This window comes from Camelus ferus, chromosome 16 (assembly GCF_009834535.1).
Source record: "Camelus ferus isolate YT-003-E chromosome 16, BCGSAC_Cfer_1.0, whole genome shotgun sequence".
Lineage (NCBI taxonomy): Eukaryota > Metazoa > Chordata > Mammalia > Artiodactyla > Camelidae > Camelus > Camelus ferus.
Window position 1 is genome coordinate 40,490,223 of NC_045711.1, and position 21,024 is coordinate 40,511,246.

General features: G+C 36.2%; 1 protein-coding gene and 1 non-coding gene across 4 annotated transcripts in view; both read right to left on the reverse strand.

Moving 5' to 3' along the window:
- The window catches only part of TAOK1 (TAO kinase 1), a 113,327-nt gene extending 96,924 nt beyond the window's left edge, over positions 1 to 16,403 (reverse strand). For 2 of the 3 annotated variants that reach the window (XR_004311777.1, XM_032457544.1), the window contains exon 1: positions 15,710 to 16,403. The gene's annotated coding sequence lies outside the window, so the exon portion shown is untranslated. Of the gene's footprint in view, positions 1 to 9,508; positions 9,752 to 15,709 lie in introns of all 3 variants that reach the window. The other variant, XM_032457545.1, reaches the window with a different exon arrangement.
- Positions 16,404 to 17,944: 1,541 nt separating this feature from the next.
- On the reverse strand, positions 17,945 to 18,016 carry TRNAE-CUC. The gene has a single exon. It is a non-coding gene; the product is annotated as a tRNA-Glu (tRNA).
- Positions 18,017 to 21,024: the final 3,008 nt, after the last annotated feature.

The following is a 21,024-nucleotide window of genomic DNA, read 5'->3' on the forward strand; positions in this document are numbered from 1 at the left end:
TTCTTCAAGTACAAAGAAAATGATACTGAATAGAAACTGGGATCTACACAAAAGAACAGCAAGCAACAGAAATGGTAAATATACAGTATAAATATAAAAGACTTTAAAATAATTTTTAATTATCTTTAAAATATAAGGGCTGCTTAAGTGAAAATAACAGTGTAAACTGGGTTTTTAACATACATACAAGAACAATGTATGACAACAACACACAGGATTAGAGGGGAAAATAGAAAAAAGCCATTGTAAGGTTCTTACATTATACGTGAAGTGTTATAATATTATTTGAAAGTAAATGTAGTCAGTTTAAAAGGCCTATTGTAATCTTAGAATAACTACTTAAAAAATATATATGGCTTATTAAGACAATAGTGGAGATAAAATTAAGTAAGTAAACACACTCAATCCAAACAAAGGTGAAGGAAGAGCACAAAATAAACAACCAAAAGATGAAACAAACAGAAAACAAACAGCAAGAAGGAACACTGAAACTGAACCATATTGTTATTTTCATTAAATGTAAATGGTCTAAGAACACTCCAAATAAAAAGCACAGACAGAATGAATTTAAAAGCAAGACCTTTTTAAAAATGGCATTTTAAAAAAGCTCTGAACAAGAAACTCACTTTAAATATAAAGATAAAAATAACTTAAAAGTAGGATAGAAAAAGATACACCATAGAAACACTAAAGTTAAGAATACTGGAGTAGCCCCTAGGTATACACCCAAAAGAATTGAAAGCAGGGGTTCAAAGAGATACTTGTACACCAACGTTCACAGCAGCATTATTCACAATAGCCAAAAGGTGGAAACAACATAAATGACTATCAGCAGATTAACGGGTAAACATCTGATATACATAAAATGGAGTATTATTCAGCCTTTTAAAAAGGAATGAAACTGAGACATGCAACAACGTGAATGAGCCATGAAAACATTATGCTAAGTGAAATAAGCCAGACACAAAAGATAAATCTGTATGATTCCATTTATATGAGGTACCTAGAATAGGCAAATTCACAGACAAAAAGTACAATCGTTACCAGGGGCTGCAGGAAGACGGAAACAGGAGTTTCTGTTTAATGGATACATAGTTTCTGTTCAGAATGATTAAAAAAAAAAAAAAAAAGTTCTGGAGATAAATAGTGACTATAATTATACAACACTGTGAACGTACTTAATGCTACTGAACTGAGTACTTAAAAATGGTACATTCTGTGTTATGTGTATGTTACCACAATTTTCAAAACAAGTTTAAAGAATGCTGGAGTGGCTACATTACCAAAAGACCTTCCAGAGCAAGGACTATTACTAAAGATAAAAGGGGATATCTCACAATGAGAAAAGGAAAATTCACCAAGAATATATACAGGAGGTAGATCACATGCTTAGCACACATGAGGTCCTGGGTTCAATCCCCAGTACCTCCATTAAATAAACAAACTTAATTACCCAGCCCTCCAAGAACAAAGTAGAAATTTTTTTTAATTAAAAAAAATACAACAATCCTAAATGTGTATGCACCTAATAATACACATTCAAAATATATGATGCAAAACTGAAAAGAAAAATAGATGAATAATTATAACATTTCAACATTCCTCTCTATAATTAAGAAAACAAGTACAGAAAACCAGTAGGTGTACAGAAACTTACACTCAAACTAGCTTGTCCTAATTCACATTTAAAAGCACTCCATCACCAAACGCAGAATACACATTCTTCTTAAGCCTTATGAAACATTAACCAATCTAGACTATACAATGGATGATAAAACAAGTCTTGGTAAATATAAAAGAATTTAATTCATACAGAGTATGTTCTGACTACACAGAATTAAACTAGAAATTAAATTAGGAACATTGCTAAATATTTAGACATTAAACAACGTATTTCTAAATAACACATGGTTGGTCAAAGAGGAGGACACAAAAGAAATTAGAAAATAATATGAATAAAAGTGAAAACATGATTTTTTTCCCCATTAAATCTAATGGGCACTGTGAATCTTACATACATGACTCTCTCCTCACTTTGAAGAAAAGCAAAAAAGAACAAATTCTCACTCAATTTTTCAATCATGAATATCATGAAAATATTTTAAGAAAATAATTCTCATGTTAAGTGTTATTACCAAAATCAAATGAAAAACACCACAAAAGAACATAAGGAAAATTTTGGAGGTGATGGACATTTTCATTGTGGTAATGGTATCACAGATGTATGCTTACGTCCAAATTCATCAAAATGTATACACTAAATATGTATAATTTGTATATCAAATATACTTCAATAAAGCTTAAAAAACAGTGAATATCATGAATACTTTCCGAGTGCTTTACTAGAGGATTCATCTTACTATCCTACCTTTATTTTCACCTGCTTATTTTTATTGTCTATTTAAGGTATATGTTTTTCTGTCAGTCACCTGAAATCAAGTAATTTAACATGTATAACTTCAAATTTTGTGCTTCTTAATGCACAAAATCAAATGGGAACCTTTCAATGCTAAGTCAGAGGGCAATATTCAAATATTTGAAGTGAGAAAAGCCCTAAAATTACTTTATCTGCATTGAAATCTGTAACTGTATATAATGTTATAAGGGCTCTTAAACTCTTTCAAAGTTTAAACTAGTGTCACTATATCTCCTCTTTTTAATTACCTATGGTATTTTATATTTGTACCAAACAGTTGGCACTTAATTACATAGTAACACCAAATATTTTATATCTCCAAAAATTTTTCTTGGTAACTTAAGCATTCCTCTTTGAGAATCAAGCTTTTTTTATATTTATACAAAGAAAATATGCAAAAGGCCTATAAGCAAATAAAAAGATGTTCAGGATCATTAGTTACTAGGGTAAGGCAAATCAAAACCACAAAGAGGCAGCACTTCATACTAGCATGGCTTATAAGAATAATAAAAAAAATTTTTAATGAAAAATAATGACTATTGGAATGGATGTGAAGAAACTGGAACTCTTGTGCATTCAGCCACTGTGGAAAGCAGTTGGCAGTTCCTCAAAGTTCAACAAAGAATTACCATATGATCTAGCAATTTCACTCCTAGATATATACATACTCACAAGAACTGGAAACAGGTACTCTAAAAAGTACATGTATATACATCTTCACAGCAGCACTATTCACAATAGCCAAAAGGTAAAAACAGCCCAAATGTCCAACAACAGCTGAATGGATAAACAATTATAGAATATAGATACAACAGAATACTGTTCAGGCATGAAAAGGAATGAAGTACTAAATGTGGATGAACCTCCAAAACATAATGTTAGTGAAAGAAGCCAGATACATCGGTTTCAAGATTTAATTTATATGAAATATCCAGAATTGGTAAAACCACAGAAACAGAATACAGATTGGTGGTTACCTGAGGCAGGTGAAAAAGAAGAGTAGTAGCTACCTAGTGGGTAAACAGTTTGCTTCTGGGGTAAGAAAAATGCTTTGAAACTTAGAGATGGTAGTTGCACAATACTGTGAATGTACTAAATGCCACTGAATGGCTCACTGTAAAATTATTAATTTAATGTTATGTGAGTTTCACCTCAATTTTTTAAAAGTTTATTTTAACCATCTGTGATAGAAATACTTCCTAACTGTATTAGAATCTTCCATACAGTCTTGTTTCCCTTTTTATAAAGCAAAGCATGCTGAACATAATATTTCCCTGTTGACTCAGGATCATCATTGTGAATAACAGTGACTGTATGAGTAAGTCACCCCTCTTGTGTCTTAATTATCTCTGACCCTCAGTTGTCTAATCTGTGAAATGACATATTTTGGCTAGATTATGGGATATTTAACAATTTTTAAGCCACAGATAGCTTTGAAAATCCAATTAAGTTATAGATTCTTACCCTAGAAAAATGCACATTTGCACACACGTATATGGCAAACTACATATAACCTCCGAAAGTTCACAGACCCACTGTAACCCACACAAGCAATTCCTATGAGTTCAGCATTAAGGAGGGAGTAATGATGCCTAATTACATTATCTCTGATCCTTTCAGTTCTAAATTTCACATTCTACTGCAGTCTAATACCCTGGAATAGCCTCAAGACCTACATAGGTCCTTGAAGCTGTGCTTTTTACTTTGCATATAGGGGTTTTTTTGTTTGTTTTGGGGGGATTTTCCTTTTTTTCCCCCCATTTTTAAAAAACTTGAAGTCTAGTTGATTTACAATGTATTAGTTTCTGGTGTATAGCATAGTGATTCAGTTATACACATACATTCTTTTTCTTTCTGTGTGTGTGTGTGATTTTATAAACAGCTGTCCTAGTTCACTATTAAGCTAGTTCACTATCAAGATCTCTATTATGACTACTAGTTGCTCTTCAACACTTAAGAAAACTTGAACTTTAAAAATTCAATTAGATTTTATTCAAAAATTAGTATGTATTCTATTCTAGGCATCATAAGGGAGGAACAGAAAACCACCGCAGTCCCACTAAAGTTAAGACAATTAAGTAATTACAGAAAAGGAAAGTATCTATTAAGTACTAAACTGGGATACTGATAATAAGCCAAAAATAACTTAGAGAAGAACAAGGACAGTATAAGCTGGAATAGTTGGGGACAATTTCATAGAAGAACACCAGAATGGACAGGGAGAATAGGAGAGATGAAACCAAAAAGGCACTAAAGGGTTATGACAAACATAGGCAGAGAAGGTATAATAAAGTCTGTGTGTTGGGCACAAATGGGAAATAATGCTGCCTAGACATGGAAGGGCCAAACACAAATAACCTTAAAATTAAACAAAATAATTATCTGTACCAGTTAACAAAATAAAAAAGACAACCTACAGAACAGGAAAAAAAATACCTGGAAATCATGATAAGGGGTCAATATTCAAAATACATTTTTAAAAATTCATACAACTCAAGAGCAAAAAACTGTATAATCCAATTTAAAAATGGGCAGAGGATATGAATAGATATTTTTCCAAAGAAGATAAACAAATGGCCAACAGGTACATGAAAAGGTGTTCAACATCACTAATCATTAGGGAAATACAAATCAAAACCACAATGAGATACCACCTCACATCTGTTAGAACGACTATTATCAGAAAAAGAAGTCAGTGTTGGCAACGATGTGTAGAAAAGGGAACCCTTAAACACTACTAGTAGGAACATAAATTAAGGCAACCACTATGGAAAACAGTACAGATGTTCCTCAAAAAAATTAAAAATAAAACTACCATATGATCTAGCAATTCTACTTCTTGGTTTTCACCCAAAGAAAATGAAAACACCGAAAGATATGTGCACCCCCAAGTTCACTGCAGCATTGTTTATAATAGCTAAGATATGGAAACAATATTAAGTATCCATCAATGGGTGAATGGATGAAGAAAATGTGAGATACATACATACATAAATACACATACACATATAATGGAGTATTATTCAGCCATAGAAAGAAAATCCTGCCATTTGCAACAACATGAATGGACCCTAAGTGAAATAAGTCAGACAGAGAAAGATAAATACCATGTGATCTCACTTACATGTGGAATTTGAAAAAAGAAAAGAAAAAAGGAAAAAGAAAAAAAAAAATGCTGCAGATACTGAGAACAGACTGGTGGTTGCCAGAGGCAGGAGCTGGGGTAAGCAAAATGGGTGAAGTGGGTCAAAAGGTAAAACTTCCAGTTATAAAATAAATGTCATATGTACGTAATGTACAGCAGGATGAGTGTAGTTAATAAAAATGTATTGCATAATTGAAAGTTGCTAAGAGAGTAGATCTTAAAAGTTCTCATCACAAGAAAAACAATCTGTAACTTTGTATGGTGACAAATGTTAGTTAGACTTAATGTGATGATCATTTTGTAATATATATAGCTACCAAATCAGTATGTTGTACACCTGAAACTAGTATGTCAATTAAAAAAATTTTAAAGACTTACTTGTAAAAATAAGCTATGATAATGAAGTCAAAACAGATGTGGGAGGAATGGTTATTGAAGGCAAAGGGACAAGGGAAACTTCTGGAACAGAACCTTCTTAGTCTGAGTGTAAAATTGAGTCTGTAAAACTTAATTCGTGCACTTCACTCTTTGTATATTTTACTGCAGTTGGAAAAAAAGACATCCAAAGAGTTGCAAAACAATACAGTAGCTTTGTAGATTTGAACAGGTAACACAAGAGTGGTCTGCGTAGGTTTGAACAGATAACAGCAATAGGTAAGAGGAACTGAAATGGGAGAGGAAAAGATAGTCTTTTAAGTAATTTAGAATTAAGGTAATCATACTAGCTAACACTCATAGAACATAATATGCCAGGTAGTATTCTAAGAGCTTTACATATAATAATGCATCTGATCTTCTGAACAACCCTATGTGATAGGTATTATTATCCCCGTTTTACAGATGATGAAGCCAAGTCCCATGTTAAGTAATCTGCTCAAGGTCACACAGCAATGACAATATCCATGAAAATAAACTTTTTCACCACTCACACTATATATCCATGCATATACAACAAAACTAAAATCAAAACAAACTAAAAGTGGCAATCTCAAACTACCAACAAAAACAGGGACTAAAACAGTACTTTACAGGGATGGAGTGCATTCAGCAGCAACATTCCTTGTCCTCATCCTGTAACTTCAATGTCAGTACCATCCTCTCACCAATTTCAGTCAGCATTCCCACCTCACAATAAACCTTACTCAGTAAGGACATTATATGCATAATCACCTTTATATCCCCTACTCCTAAAATAAGGCTTCACAAAGTAAAAAGAAGCTTCTCACAAGAATGTTAAAGGTCTCTGAAAAAGAGAACAAAGGATGAAATATATTTCAAAGGAAGAAATGCCATGACTTCACAACCTACTGAATGAATATACGTAAGGAGAGAGATTAGAATCAAAACAATCCGAAAGTTTCTAGCTTTTAAGACTTTAGAAAGGTCATTAACAGAAACAAAATTAAATGTCCATACAAGGCTTGTACACAAATGTTTATAGCAGCTTTACTCAAAGCAGCCAAAAACTGATAATGATTCAAATATCAATCAACAAGTGAATGAATAATGGTATATCCAAACACAGGAATACTTCTAAGTAATACAAGAAAAGAACTACTGATACACGCAACAACATGGATAAATATTACAGACATTATGCCAAGACAAAGAAGTCAAACACAAAACACATACTGTGTGATTCCATTTGTATAAAATTCTAGAGAAGACAAATCTAATTCACATCAGTGGCTGACTAAGAATAAGACTGAAGTGAGACTGATTGCTTGGTAATTTTAGGGAGAAATAAATTCTACATCTTCACTAGGGTGATGGATACAGCCATTGATCTGCACACTAAAAAATGTATGTATTTTACTGCAAGTAAATTACACCTTGGTAAAGTTGACTCTAAAAAACATTTTATTAGCACTGAAACTGGTGGGTAAATAAGCAGAACCTTTTGCAAGAAGAGATGAAAAAGATGAGTTCATTTTAGGTATGTTGAACCAGATGTGTCTAAGATATCCAAGAAAGTACAAGACATCTCAGATAAGCAGCTAGATATATAGGATGGGGTTGGGAGAGGCAATGCAAAGAGAAGAGGGGAGAAAAGAGGACCAGAGAGAGAAACAAAAGTATCAAGTGCTAAGAGACATCTACAGTTAGGGGCAGTCAGAAAGAAGAACCAGTAAAATAAAAACTTTAAGAAGGAAGGAGATGATAAATAGTGTTAAGTATTACAAAGAAGCAGCAGACATAAAGGACCACACATGATTTTACTCTCCTTGTGAATTCTAAACCTGTCTTTCATGAACACCTTTTTTCTGTAACACTTAACATAGTATTTTGCAAACAGGGAGAGTCTTCCTCTGAACTCAAAGTCATGTTCCCTGAAAATCTATCTAATAAACAAACCAATGTTTTAGGCACTTAAGATATTAAAAAAGAAAACAGGGTCAGGAGGACTGAGGTCACAAGCAAACTTACGCTTTTTTTTTTAATTAAAAAAAATTTTTTTTTACTTTTTTTGCACACACTAAATTACTAAGAAAATTCAAAAAATATTTATACATCCTAAATTAGCTATGTGCACCATACAGTTAATTTGCTAACTATATATTTTTCGTATCTCTCATCCTCACAGTTTTGATGAAGTGCTTGTAAATGTGTATTGCTCTTCTGCAGACATACACACTAAAAGGTTCCCCCTTCCAAATCTAACCCCTCATTCAAATGCCAACTATCTTTGAAAGGATACACAAGAAATCTTGGTTACCCACAGGAATGGGTACGGGGTGGGTAGGGAACAGGCATGGGAGGGTAACTTACTTTTCACTGTATATCTTTTTGTATCTTTTGAATTTTATATCATGTATTGTTATAACTTATTCTCAATAATTTAACTTTTCTCCATTATTTAAGGCCTTTCTGATTTTAAGGCAAAAGCTGCTGATTTTCCAAAGACCAACCATGCTCCCAGGATGTAAGCATCGGTTGGATGACGGAAATGTTCTGACTAACTTATTTTTCACAGGCCTTCCCCACTATGGAGAGTCTTAGCTCTGCCCATTAATTTCATGTCAAAGTACTGTCAGCCTCTCGAAAATAAGCTCTTTCCTTCCAACAGAGGTAAAAAGACAGTTTTACAGATCAGGTTTACTTGTTTTCTTTAATCTTTCCTTAAGTTTTCTTACAAAAATCTTTACTCCTGACTCAGCCTTCTACTTGACTTTTTTATTCCCAACAGCCTGACTTCCTCTTATTCTAACTACCCACACCCTCACGACAAGAAATTCACATAAATCTCACTAAGAGTAATAGATAAGTCAGTCATATGTACTAGCATTTCACATACAAAGAACTGATGAAAGATTCTCACACTCACAAATTTATAATGAACAGCTTTAACAGAATAGGTTCAGTGGAGTGATACAGGCAGAAATCAGATAGGAGGTGGTTAAAAAACAGAAAGAAAATTAGCAACATTTGATTTGTGAATGTTCAAACTGCAGTGAAATAGTCTACACTTGTGAAATTTCAAAAAAATCTTGGAAAAAACACTTTTTTACAAGAAGAATACCACTGCTAATTCATTTAAGTCTAATTAACAATATTAAGTCTAAATAAATGTTTGATTGTTCAATCAAAAAGTTTTTTTTCTCCCTCTACCCTACCACCAAGTAGGTTCTACTCAAAAAAATACAGTACAACTATCTCAGGCTTTACAGACACACTCCTGGCTCCATCACTTACTGGCTCTGTGATCTTAAGTTATTTAACTTCATGAGCATCAGTTTCCCCCCTATAAAATGGGACTGCCATTTACCTTCCAGGGATGTTGTAAAAAGTTGAAAAAAATATATATATCTTAATTAGTACCTGGCACACAGTAAATGCTCAATAAATGGTGGCTTTTGTTACTACTAAATTTCTTACTACAAATTTCAACATAATTTACTTTTTAAATGACTAAATAAGCTGTAACTCAATATATGACATATATTTACCATAGCTGAAATATTTCAGTTCTCCTCTTCAGGACATAGTAGGACTGCACTTTCTTACACTCTCTGTGAAATTTCTTAACACCATATGATTTGCTTTGACCAATGAACTTGATAAGCCAAAATGACATGACCTTCTTCTAGGTAGACACTTTAAGAGCCAGGCAGTTATAAACAGTCTCCTTCCCATTGCCAAGGTGATCACAGAACCATGTGTTGAGATGGAGTCTCCATCAGTCTGACACCCTGCATAGTGAAACAAACAGAACCCCCCACCAAGTCACACTATGCATACATCATGTCAAGCAATAAACATTTGTTTTGTTAAAAGCCACTGAAATCTTTGAATTGTCTGTTACCACAACATAACCTGGTCTCTCCTGATACACAACCAAAGCCAAGCATCATCTACCATTTACACAGCATGAGATTACTTAAACATTTGGTATTAAACACTATAAAACATACCATACAGAGCTTCTGTGCAACAATGAAGAATAAAGTTTCCTTATCAAATACAATTATAGGTTAATAAGTAATTTTAGTATTTAAAAATCAAGGATATGGATGCTTTTGGCAAAGAGACAAAGCTTTTCCAATCTTGAGTGACACTAAATTCCCAAGTATATAAAAAAGGAAAAACCCCGGCCTTGTTTAGTAATGCTGTTTATCAACTTTTTCTGAAACTTTTCAGTCTCAGTGGGAATAAATTGAAAGAAATCAATTCAAAATACAAACTAGAGACTCATAACTACAACCATAAGTGAACTAAAAATAAAAACATCAACCAAAACATAAGGATACCACTAGATGTAATGCACTGAAACACATTGAAATTTTTAAAAATATACTTAATATACATATTTAATACATTTAAATAGCCACATAATAAATCTTATTAAAATACAATTGCAATTTTTTAAAATTAAATCTACATATATGCCCCAAATTAAAAGATATTTTCTTAATACGCTCCAAATAAAGTTTTCTTTTTTAAAAATAAATTCAGCAATTCATGAGAAACTTCGCTTAAGACACATAGGATGTTCCCCAATTTGAAAACCTCAGAAATTATCATCATACCCAAAACTGCTGGTATCCTGTCAGGATCTATTAGATGGAGTCCTCAGTACCCTATAAGCTTTGAGACCTAAGAAAGGTAAATACGTGCAATGTAACTACCAAAGAGACTAGAGACTAGAATAAGGAAAGACTGAAAGTAGGGTTGAAGGAAAAAGAAAAAACAAGCTTCAGCAACATGAGTTAGAAGTAAAAAGTATGAGTTCAAAAAGAAATTTCAAAAAAAATTTAACTGGGTATACTGAACACATAAAAATACAGCCTCCCAAAAAGTTTCCCTTTGTAATGCTTACCCGTACTTACACAACACACTCTCATATTTCCCATTATTTTTCATTAAAAAAAAATTGGTATTGTAACCCACCTAAACTGAATTCACAAGCCACTAATGGGTCACAATCTAAAGTTCGAAAAGCACTGGCTTAGAGGCACTGACAACCACAGAAAGGTCCTTGATTTCCTCCGAATATCCAGCTTGAGAAAATTATTTAGGAAGCGGAAAAAATGAGAAGACAGAATTCTCCAGGGCAGGGACCATGCCTTATTGGCACATAATCATCATTTAACATTTGCTGAATTAATATATTGTGGAATATAAAGCATTTTCAAGGTGAAGGCATATGTACAAAAGATACCCACAAAAAGAAAAAAGAAAAAACTTTGGAGAGCAAGAGTATTTTGGATTCTCTCAAAGTCAGGGATAGTGAAAAGAGCTCCAGGAGGTGGAAGTGTGATACCAAAAGACTAAATAAACAAATGAAGTACCAAAGGGAAAGGAAATTTTGTTCTTTAGGACAGGTTTTATATTCAGCAAAGGAAAAAGAAAGTCTCTTGTAGAACTACACTGCAGTCTATTATAGATACAAAAGTATGTAAGCTACCCTTGGTTAGAAATTCTAACCACTTCTATCAAAAATATATGTTGCGCTCCAAATGTATAAATCCAACTTCAAATCAAAATTATGGAATGCAATTCATTCTCAAATATTAGACTCCCTATCTCCACTTGTAAACATTTATTAAGCAGTTAATGTGTGATAGCCACTTAATAAATGAGTGCTTACTATGTATAAGGCAAGACATTAAGTACTTCACAAGGGTTATGCCATTTAAACCTAACAACATTATAAAGTAGGCACTATCTTCATTTTATAGTCGGGAAAAGTGGGCCTTAAAAAGTTACATAAAGAAATTATACACTAATAAATGGTGAAATTAAGATATATTAAGTGCCAGTTTTATTACTGGTGGCTGCAGGTCAGAATATTTTGTTCTATTCCATTATTTTATTTGTTGATGCTTTTCTCAGAAACTAAACTTTGTATGTCTTTGCAAATGAAGTAATTCATCTATATCTAAATCCACACATTATCATACTGAATAATTTAATCAAAAGGAAAAATCAACCCCTTCTCAGTTTTAAAGGTAAGTTAGAGGCCAATGAAATGTATTATGTTTATATAACAATATCACTGACACTGGAATTTTTAACAGCCTATATTATCTATTATGCTAAGTACTTAGTAACCTGAATTTTATTAACTTTATTTACATATCAAGTACTTTATATTGTGAAAAACCTTTCCACCTTTTATGGGTCACTTAATTTTGTTACTAGGTAAGAAGATGCAGCCTTAGATTGTATTTTAGAACAAAAAGTCTGCTTCTAGCACAAATAGAAGAAACAGATACAGAAATAACTGTTACCAAATGTTGACAGATACGTCCCAATTGAAAATAACTGTTTCTAGTCCCTCCACACAACTTTGAATTCATGCGGAATTTTAAAGAAGGTATAAGACAATTTAATGATATTAAATATCAATTTTTATCATTAAAAATTTAAATATTTTAATCCAACAATGGAAATATAATGGAATGAAATAATACAGGTTTGTATCTTTTTCACTTACATTTTAGAATTTGAAATCCTGAAGAATATAAAAAAAAAAACACAGCCATAAACAAATACAGAAACTTAAAGGCAGACGAACATATGTTGTCACTGTTTAATGGAACAATCTCAATTTTATGCAAGGCTTGACTATAGAATTGACACTTTTTAGAAGGGAATCATTCATATATGATTCTGAACTGAAGAGCAGCCCTTAAATTACACATACAAGAAAGCTCCCAATTTCTAAAAGGTTAAATCAGTATGACTGCAATTATTATAACAGACTACTGATAACCAAAGAGACACTGGAGAGAATTAACTGATTTTAAGATACAAAGTGGTCAAATGAAAAACACAGAATTTATCTCCAGGTAATGTGAATAACAGATAATCTCAACTCTAATTTCAATGTCAGTTGGCCCCCTAGATAACTTCTGGATTTACTAAGTATTCATATCAACTAAGTACTAGCAAATTCTTAAAATAAATTACATTTTTTATGAGTTAGTTAAAAGTATCCAGTCCTTCTGGTATTCTGTAAGTAACAGTTTGTTTCTTACTAGTGGGCTGGCATCATAAGATGAGACCAAACATCATGTATATGCCTTGATATACAGAAAGCTTATTTTATAATTAACAATTAATTGCCATATTTACAATTCTCACAAAATCTATATAATAGAAAATACAGTAATTATCTTCTATTCAGTTCACTCACACTTTTGGTGCTGTACACTGTTGTATTTCTTTTAAACCTCTCAGTTTAAATCAGTTTGAGAAACTATTTTTTAATTTTCAAGGAAGTTTAGTTACTGTCAAGATAATCTTAGACTATCCAAGCCTTTAAATCCAATTGATTCTTAGAAATTCTTCAATCTATAAAACATAAGAATTTTAACCAAATTAACAAATCAGATACCAGAATGCCAAAAATTAAGTCATTAAAAGGGAATCCAGAGAAAGAGTCAGTTGTGAAAGAACAGGAAGTGATTTACACTGCCATTTTGTAGATGAACTATTAGAAACACAAGAGGTACCAAACTAGTCTGGAATCAACCAACTCCAGCTAACGGCTCTCAGTACTCTGACAGTGGCATCAGAAGCCTGCTGAAATAACCCTTAGCAGTTTTTCCTTAATAATGAATTTCTCTAATTGTTCATGAATAAAGTTTTACCACTTTTAGCAGAACTCCAACTACTTTAAAGGGTTTCTTAATAGTTGTTCTAAAGAGCACCTCTTAGTCCTAGCATACTGAAATACAGAAGTAGTTTAACCTATATCCTTTGTAGCCCTTATTGATAAATCCTACTTGCATCTGTCCAAGACAAAAACAGTCACTTTTTTAACAGGCAGTCTGCTTGGGTTAATACATGCTAGTATATATGAATTACTTATCAACAAACCATAACATACAGAATTAGACTTTACAGCATAATTTGCCATATAGGGGAAAATTACACACCACAACATGCAGCTTTGTGCAAAGAAATAAAGATTCAAATGAGAAATGCTGTTTAAGTTAAAATAAATTCAGATAAAAATCAAAAGGGAATAAGGAAAGCAAGAATTCCATTTGCTGAGGAAAAATAACAATAAAATTGATTTAAGATACCATTAATGTGTCCCCCGTATCAAAATCATGAAAAAATATAACAGAAACTAAACTAGCACTCAACACTACTGCCACTAACAACTTTAAACCTTAAAACAGGTTTCAAAATGCAACAAACACACCAAAAAAGCTCTGATCGACAACATAAAATGTAAATGGCATTTGGAGTTATTTAAAAATAAGTCATCCATTAAGTAAAACTTAAACAGCAAATACAGCTTGTTAGTAAAATGTCAAGACATGATCTCTGTATTTAGTCACCTTCAGAACACTTCGTGAAAAAGTTAATTATATGAATATTCATATATGGAACATTTTGAAATCACTTCAGTAAATCTAAATACTTAAAGAAAAAAGCATCAACTGTAGACCTCAAAACTACTCTTAGGTCACAAAAAAAAAACTTGGCAACATACTTTCAGAATGTTAAAATTTTTTTTTAATTTATTTATACTCTACTAAACAAAACCAACAAGTACTACTGTAAATCACATAACATGATTTGTTTTAAATAAATATACGAAGAAAAAGAAGTGGAAAAATGATTTACTGAGTACAGAATATAGACACTAACACAGCATAATGAGGCAAATCAATGTTTAACATTTTTTCATTATATTGAGAAACAAAGTATTTGCTACAGAAAGGTTTGTAACCTAATTATTTTCATAAAATTCCAATTTCAATGTTATACAAAATTATATTAACCCTCAAAATTCACAGCTCAGGGAAGTGAAGGGGTACAAAATTATTTTATTTAAATCCTAACGAAAACCCAACATGAATACGCTCATATACACAAGAAAGTCAATCCAGTGTTTGAAATAGAGACAGCTAGAGAGATATCTTAACTGTTCTAACATGGCAGAGTCCCTCTTGAGAGGCCATATCCCCCAACAATAACAACAGGAACAGATATACTTCCCAGGGATAGATCTCAGGGGAAGAGTATTAAACCAGTACTGTTATTGATTTAAAACCAAAGGAAAGGGGGTAACCTTTCCAAGGGAAGCGCCATTACTTCCTTCTCCTGCTCCCCCTCCCCTCACTGTATACACGGGCCTGTGTATGAAAGAAGAAACTGCCTTGGACTTCTGCAGCATTGCAGCAGACTAAAGGATGGGGAAGGGGGAAGGGTAGGGGGAGAGAAACGCTTCCATCACCCCTACATAAGAGGGGTATAGATTTCCTGTGAGGGGGTGCGGAATCCACCCAGCAGACTACCCAGAGCAGTGTCCCTTCCCAAGAATACACAGACACTACAAAGGAGAGGGAGGAGCAGAGGGATCTGAAGGGAAAGGGACCTCGCGCCTTTAAATCGGGGTGCATTATCAACCCAGTCTCCCTAGGAGGGCCACACCTTCCTCGAGACAACCCCTTCCACCACCCCTTCCGGTGACCCTCAGGAAAGAGGAATGTAATTGCTCATGCCCCTCGAAACAGGAGGGCGCCCAGCTCACCAGCTTCTTCACCCCACCCACAGAATCACAGACCCTCCTTGTCTTCCTCCCCCTACCCCCACCCCCACCTCCCTTCTACCGCGCAGCGGCCCGAGTGGGCCGAATTTCCCCGCCCCCTCCATGTCTCCCTTTCCCAAAGCAGAGGTGCCCTTACCCTTTCGCCGACTGGTCTGGGGCGGAGTAGACAGCCGCAGCCCCCTGCAGCGCCCGGGTAGCTGCTACGCTGGAGGGCGAGGAGTGAGGAGGAGGAGGGGGCCAGGCGACAGACCGCCGCCCCCCCCCCGGGCCCCAGCAAGCCGCCCAGCCCAAGCTCTGCGACAAGGGGCGGGGGGGGGGGGGGGCGAGGGGACGACCGGGGTCGAGGAGGCGCCCTCAGCTCTTGGGCTCAGTTAAGATGGCGCGGGGAAGTGCCGGGAGCCTCCGCCGCCGCCGCCGCCGCCGCCGCCTCGGGGGAACCGGCCCGGGCCTCGGCCGCCTCCCGTCCTCACACAGCCGAGGCCCTCTCGGTCCCCCGCCGCGGACCCTCGGCGGGCGGGCCCACGCACAGCTCTCCGCCACCACCACCACCCCTGGGAAGGGGGCGCTCACAAAGAGAAGAGAGGCCGCGGGCCGGCCGGCCGGCGGCGGCGGGGCGGGGTCCCCAGGGGCCGGAGGCCTCAGAGGTTCGCGGGTGCCTGGCGCTCTCGGCCCGCGAAGGGCGCAGGCAAACGGGACCCCTCCTCTCTCCTTAGACAGGCGGCGGCACGGACTCACTCTCTTTGCCACCCTCCCTCTCTCTCTCCGAGCCCTGAAGCCACAGAGCCCGGCCGCTGCCCAGACTACCCCCCTTCCCCGACACCACTCCCCTCCTCCCGACAGTCATCCCAGTCTCCAATCTCGCGAGATTTCCCGCCTGACAGGCCCGACCCTGCGCGAGACTAGAGAGCGTACGCGTGCGCGCCTTCGCGGGAGCGCGCGAATAATTTCCGTGCACTGAGTCTCACGTGTGGCCACGAGTCACAGCTTCTGACCAGCCCGATCTCTCTCAGCTGGCTGATCCCAGGCGTCAGGTACATTCATTTCACCCTGAAATCTAGGAAAGAAGAGCTTTTCTGCTCTCCTTGTTTTGTTTTTCCCACTCCCAAAACATCCGCCCCTCACTAACCCTGAGAATGAGAAGTTTGCCCTGACATGTTAAATATCCCATTCTTACACACCTCAGTTCAACATCCCCGTGGGACTCAGAGGTAAGCTGGTCAGCTTAATCAGTATATAATGGAGTTTTTGAGATTCTAAAAACTTATAATAATTTTTGGAACTGTAATTAGAGTTGGAAATACAGCTCTAAATCATCCTATGTTAGTGATGGTAGGAAAGGGACCAATTCTTGAGAAGTTTTTGTGGCTTGTTTGAATAGGTTGAGTGACAACGTTTTTGAAACAAGAGCGGTAAACAGTGTAAAGATTCTTAAGGGTCCTAATGAAGGGGAGAGAGAGTGTAGTGAAAATAATTTTTTAAGGGAAAATCCCTTCAGTGAACTACAAAGAGAGCAATTTTATTCAAGAACCAAAAGATGTGCCTAAGGTACAGTCATAAAAAAAATCTTATTTTTTCAATCAATGAAACAACTGCAATAAATAGATCTGATGTGTGGGACTTATGAGTGAAAATGTAGTCCAGAACAGTTATTGGAAGTTAGAGTAGATTAGGAAAGTACACTCGCTGTGATCAGAAAAAGCAAGCTAACTGCTTCAGTGGGATATACATATAACTTGTTTAAATGTTACCTCTCCTAGCAAGGGTCCTTACTTTGTGAGTCAGTCATTCCTCTTTTCATCTATATTGTCAACCACTCAAATGGCACCTTCTCCTCAGCATAAAAAAAAAAAAAGCCCTAGTTTCCCCTTCTTGGGGACCGGAGGTGTGGGATAAAGATTAGGATCTTCCCTCTCCTCTCCTTCACAGGCAAGTTCTTGAAAAAGTTGTATATCTTCCCACCTCAACTGAAAATTAAGAATTTGATCTTGCCAAGGTCAAGAGTGACCTCCTGTTTGCTGTGTCTAGTGGAGTCATTTTAATCCCTTCCATTTTGACATCTACAATGTTTGACATAGTGGATACTCTTCCGTCTTGTGTTCGTCTTTGGCTTTTTCAGCATCACTCAAGACCAGTTTTCCTTCTACCTTCCTGTTCCTGGAGCCCATCTTCTTCCACCCACTCCTTAAATGATGCCCCTCCAGTCCTGATCACATCTTCTGAAGGTGTTACAGCAAGAATGTTCTCTTCAAGTTATTTCATACATTTGAGAATGGAAAGAGATGCAGCCTTTCCCATAGTATTAGTTCTTTTTTCTTTTTCTTTTTTTTTTTTTTTTTGGTGGGGGGAGGTAATTATGTTTGTTTATTTTTAGAGCAGGTACTGGGGATTGAACCCAGGACCTTGTGTATGAGAAACATGCACTCTACCACTGAGCTATACCCTCCCCCTCCATAGTATTAGTTCTTAATTTCTTATAGAAAATGCAAACATACAAATTGTAGTCGTCCCCCCCACAATGCCTCTGTTTCCTCAGCACATAGGGCATCTTAAGAGAGCCTGACTGTCATTATTATTATTATTCCAAGTCTGTGCCTTTGATCTGGTACTGATAGTCCTCCCTCCTCAAATGCTTCAAATTTCACACACACCCTTACACTTGGGCTTATTCCAATGTCAGATTTGTTCAACAGGAAAGTATCATTAGTAGGTACTGCGAAACATATCAGTTATTTAATTTCTAAAAATTTTCCCCCAAAAAAAGAGAATTACACTCATCGATGGTAGGAAAATAAAAATCAGTGCTCAGAATGGTTGCAGATATTGCACTTTCTGTGGATTTAACTCCTGAACATTTCTTGGATTGGTCCTGTCTTCATCACCACTGCCTCTGCTGTGGTGGTTCACACCTCAATTTCTCACCCGAGCTACTGTAATTGCCTTCTAACTACTCTCTTTGCCACCCCCCAGGGTGACCCATTTTCTGTATTGAGGTAAATGGCTTTAATCTTCCTAAAATGCAATTTCTAAAAGCTGAATGTATCACTTCTCTGCTTAAAACTCTTCCATGTCTCCCCAAAGCCTTCCAGATAAAATCCAAACAAAATCCCTACATCCCTCTCTAGCCTTATTTAGGACATTCCCACCATCCTGAACTATTAGTCACTCTTCTACTAATTGCTAATAAACTGCCTTCAGGATGTAGCACTGCATTCTGCTGCCTGAAATGCCTTTTCTAGTTGGCTAACCACCCTTCAAGATTTAGCTCAAGTGTCATCTCCCTGAGAGACATTCTCATGTCTCAATTAGGTATTCTTTTGAACCTATAAATTGGAGTCAGAAAGCTGTGGGAGATAAATGGGTACCAACCATGATTTGACCTTGATAGAAAAGTTACTAAAGCAGTGACAAAACCAAGAATAAGCTCTTTCCATACATTGTCTTAGTCTTCACAACAAACTTGTAATGTACTATTACTACTACCTCCATTTTATAGTTAAGGAAACCAGGGTTCAGAGAGGTTTTGTTATTTCCCCCAAATCATACAACTAATAAGTAAGTGGTGAGCTGGAATTTGAACCCGGCTCTATGAATGAACCCAAGACATCCTCTCTTTCCACCATATTGTACTCCTGGCACCAGTGCAGCCAAGGCCAGCTTGATGCCATGTACACATTTCTAGTGTGTTAAGAGATGCCTGACCATGTGTAATGTCAGTGTATTTGTTGTTGCACGTGTATATGTGTGTGAAAAGATAGCTTGTTAATGTGTAGGTGGGTGCACTGACTGTTATGGTATCTATCTAATGAAACTATCTTTTCAATATTGTACTCATCAAAAGATCAAATCATGTTCAAATCAATTTAACAAATACTTGAATTCCTACTGTGTGTCAGGCTTAAGTAAAGTATAGATGGGGCAAATGGAACTAACATTTCTGGGGTTACTCTGTGCAAGAAATGTATGAAGCAAGTGTTTTACATTCATTATTCCCTTGATCTTCCCAATACACTGAAAGAAGGATGGTGATGATGAAAATGATTCCCATTACAGAGGAAAAAAGCTCAGAAAAGTTAAGTAACTTTGTGCAACATTATTCAACTAGTAAGTGCACATAGGGCATTACTAGTAAGTAATTTGAGCTAAAATTAAGAGTACTGGTTCAATCTGAATTTTGAGCCCTTTTTTCAGTGCCTCACAGTCTCCTTCCTCAAACCCTTCCCCATGCTAAGAATGCAGAAATCCTATTAGAGAGTAAGATCTGCATGTAGAAAACATTTAAATAACATTGCAAAACAACTTTTGAGCAAATGATGCACTGAATTAGACCTTAATTTTACTTTTCCAGACCTCAGTTTTCTAATTGCAATAGACTAAAATGATCCCTAGTCCTTTTTGTTCAAAAATCTATAATTACAGGAATGACATAAGCAATATGTACAGATAACTTGAATTCCAAAGTGTGTGTGTGTGCGTGCGTGCGTGCATGCGTGCACATATTTAGAAACAGAACGAGAAAACTCTTCTTTGGGTGTCCTACCAGGCTTCTATTAAAATGTGAGGGAACTTCATTGGTCTTCATTGGTCATGGTGATATCTCCACCCAGCATTAACTGGTATACAAATGTTTAGGAATTACATTGTGATTGCTTGTGGAAATCTTTATTTCCTCCAGTTGAAGGCAAAAACCAGTAAAGCTGAGTGTGTGAGAGGATAGTTGGTGAGGAGGATGTGTCTTAGAATTTCTAGTTTACAAACCAGGGATGGGGCACTCCATGAAACTGATAATCATCAAATAAATAAATAAATATGTTACTGGAAGCTCATTTAGTACATCCTGGGCTATCAGTGCATCTGTAGGTTTTGTCCTGAGGAACCAGGACCAATCAAGTAAGGCAGGTTTAAATCTGGTTGTCATACCTCACTCAGGGATGTGTCTTCAAAAGGCTGCCTGATATAACCATGGTTTCACGGGGCTGGAAAGTAAATCTCATCATGTACAGAGTTGTTGCTTGAGCTCTGCCTTCCCACATAATCAGGTTCATTTTGTGAACATCTTTTAAAAATTCCCTGAATGTGGAGGCAGCAGGTTCTTCCATGTTAACCCTCAGAAATAGATAAACACTGGGCCAAGGTCCCCTAAGGATGGAAGAATGTAATTCAGTTCAAAGAAAGTCCTGCCCTCGAAACCTTTCAGTCTCAGGTATCTATCAGATAAGCATCTGCAGCAAGCCATGAATAAATTAAAGCTGCTGCACCAGAGTCCAAAAGAAATCCAGCCCTGAAGATATCAGTCAGTGGATGTGAAGGTCGTATAGTCACAGTTAAAAACATTGACTGTGGAGTCCCACCTCCATCACTTACCTGTGTCTGTGAATATGTTAATTTGTGCCAGTTTCATAACCAGGCTGAATGTTCCTTTCCTTATCTGTAAAATGGGATTAACTACCTTCC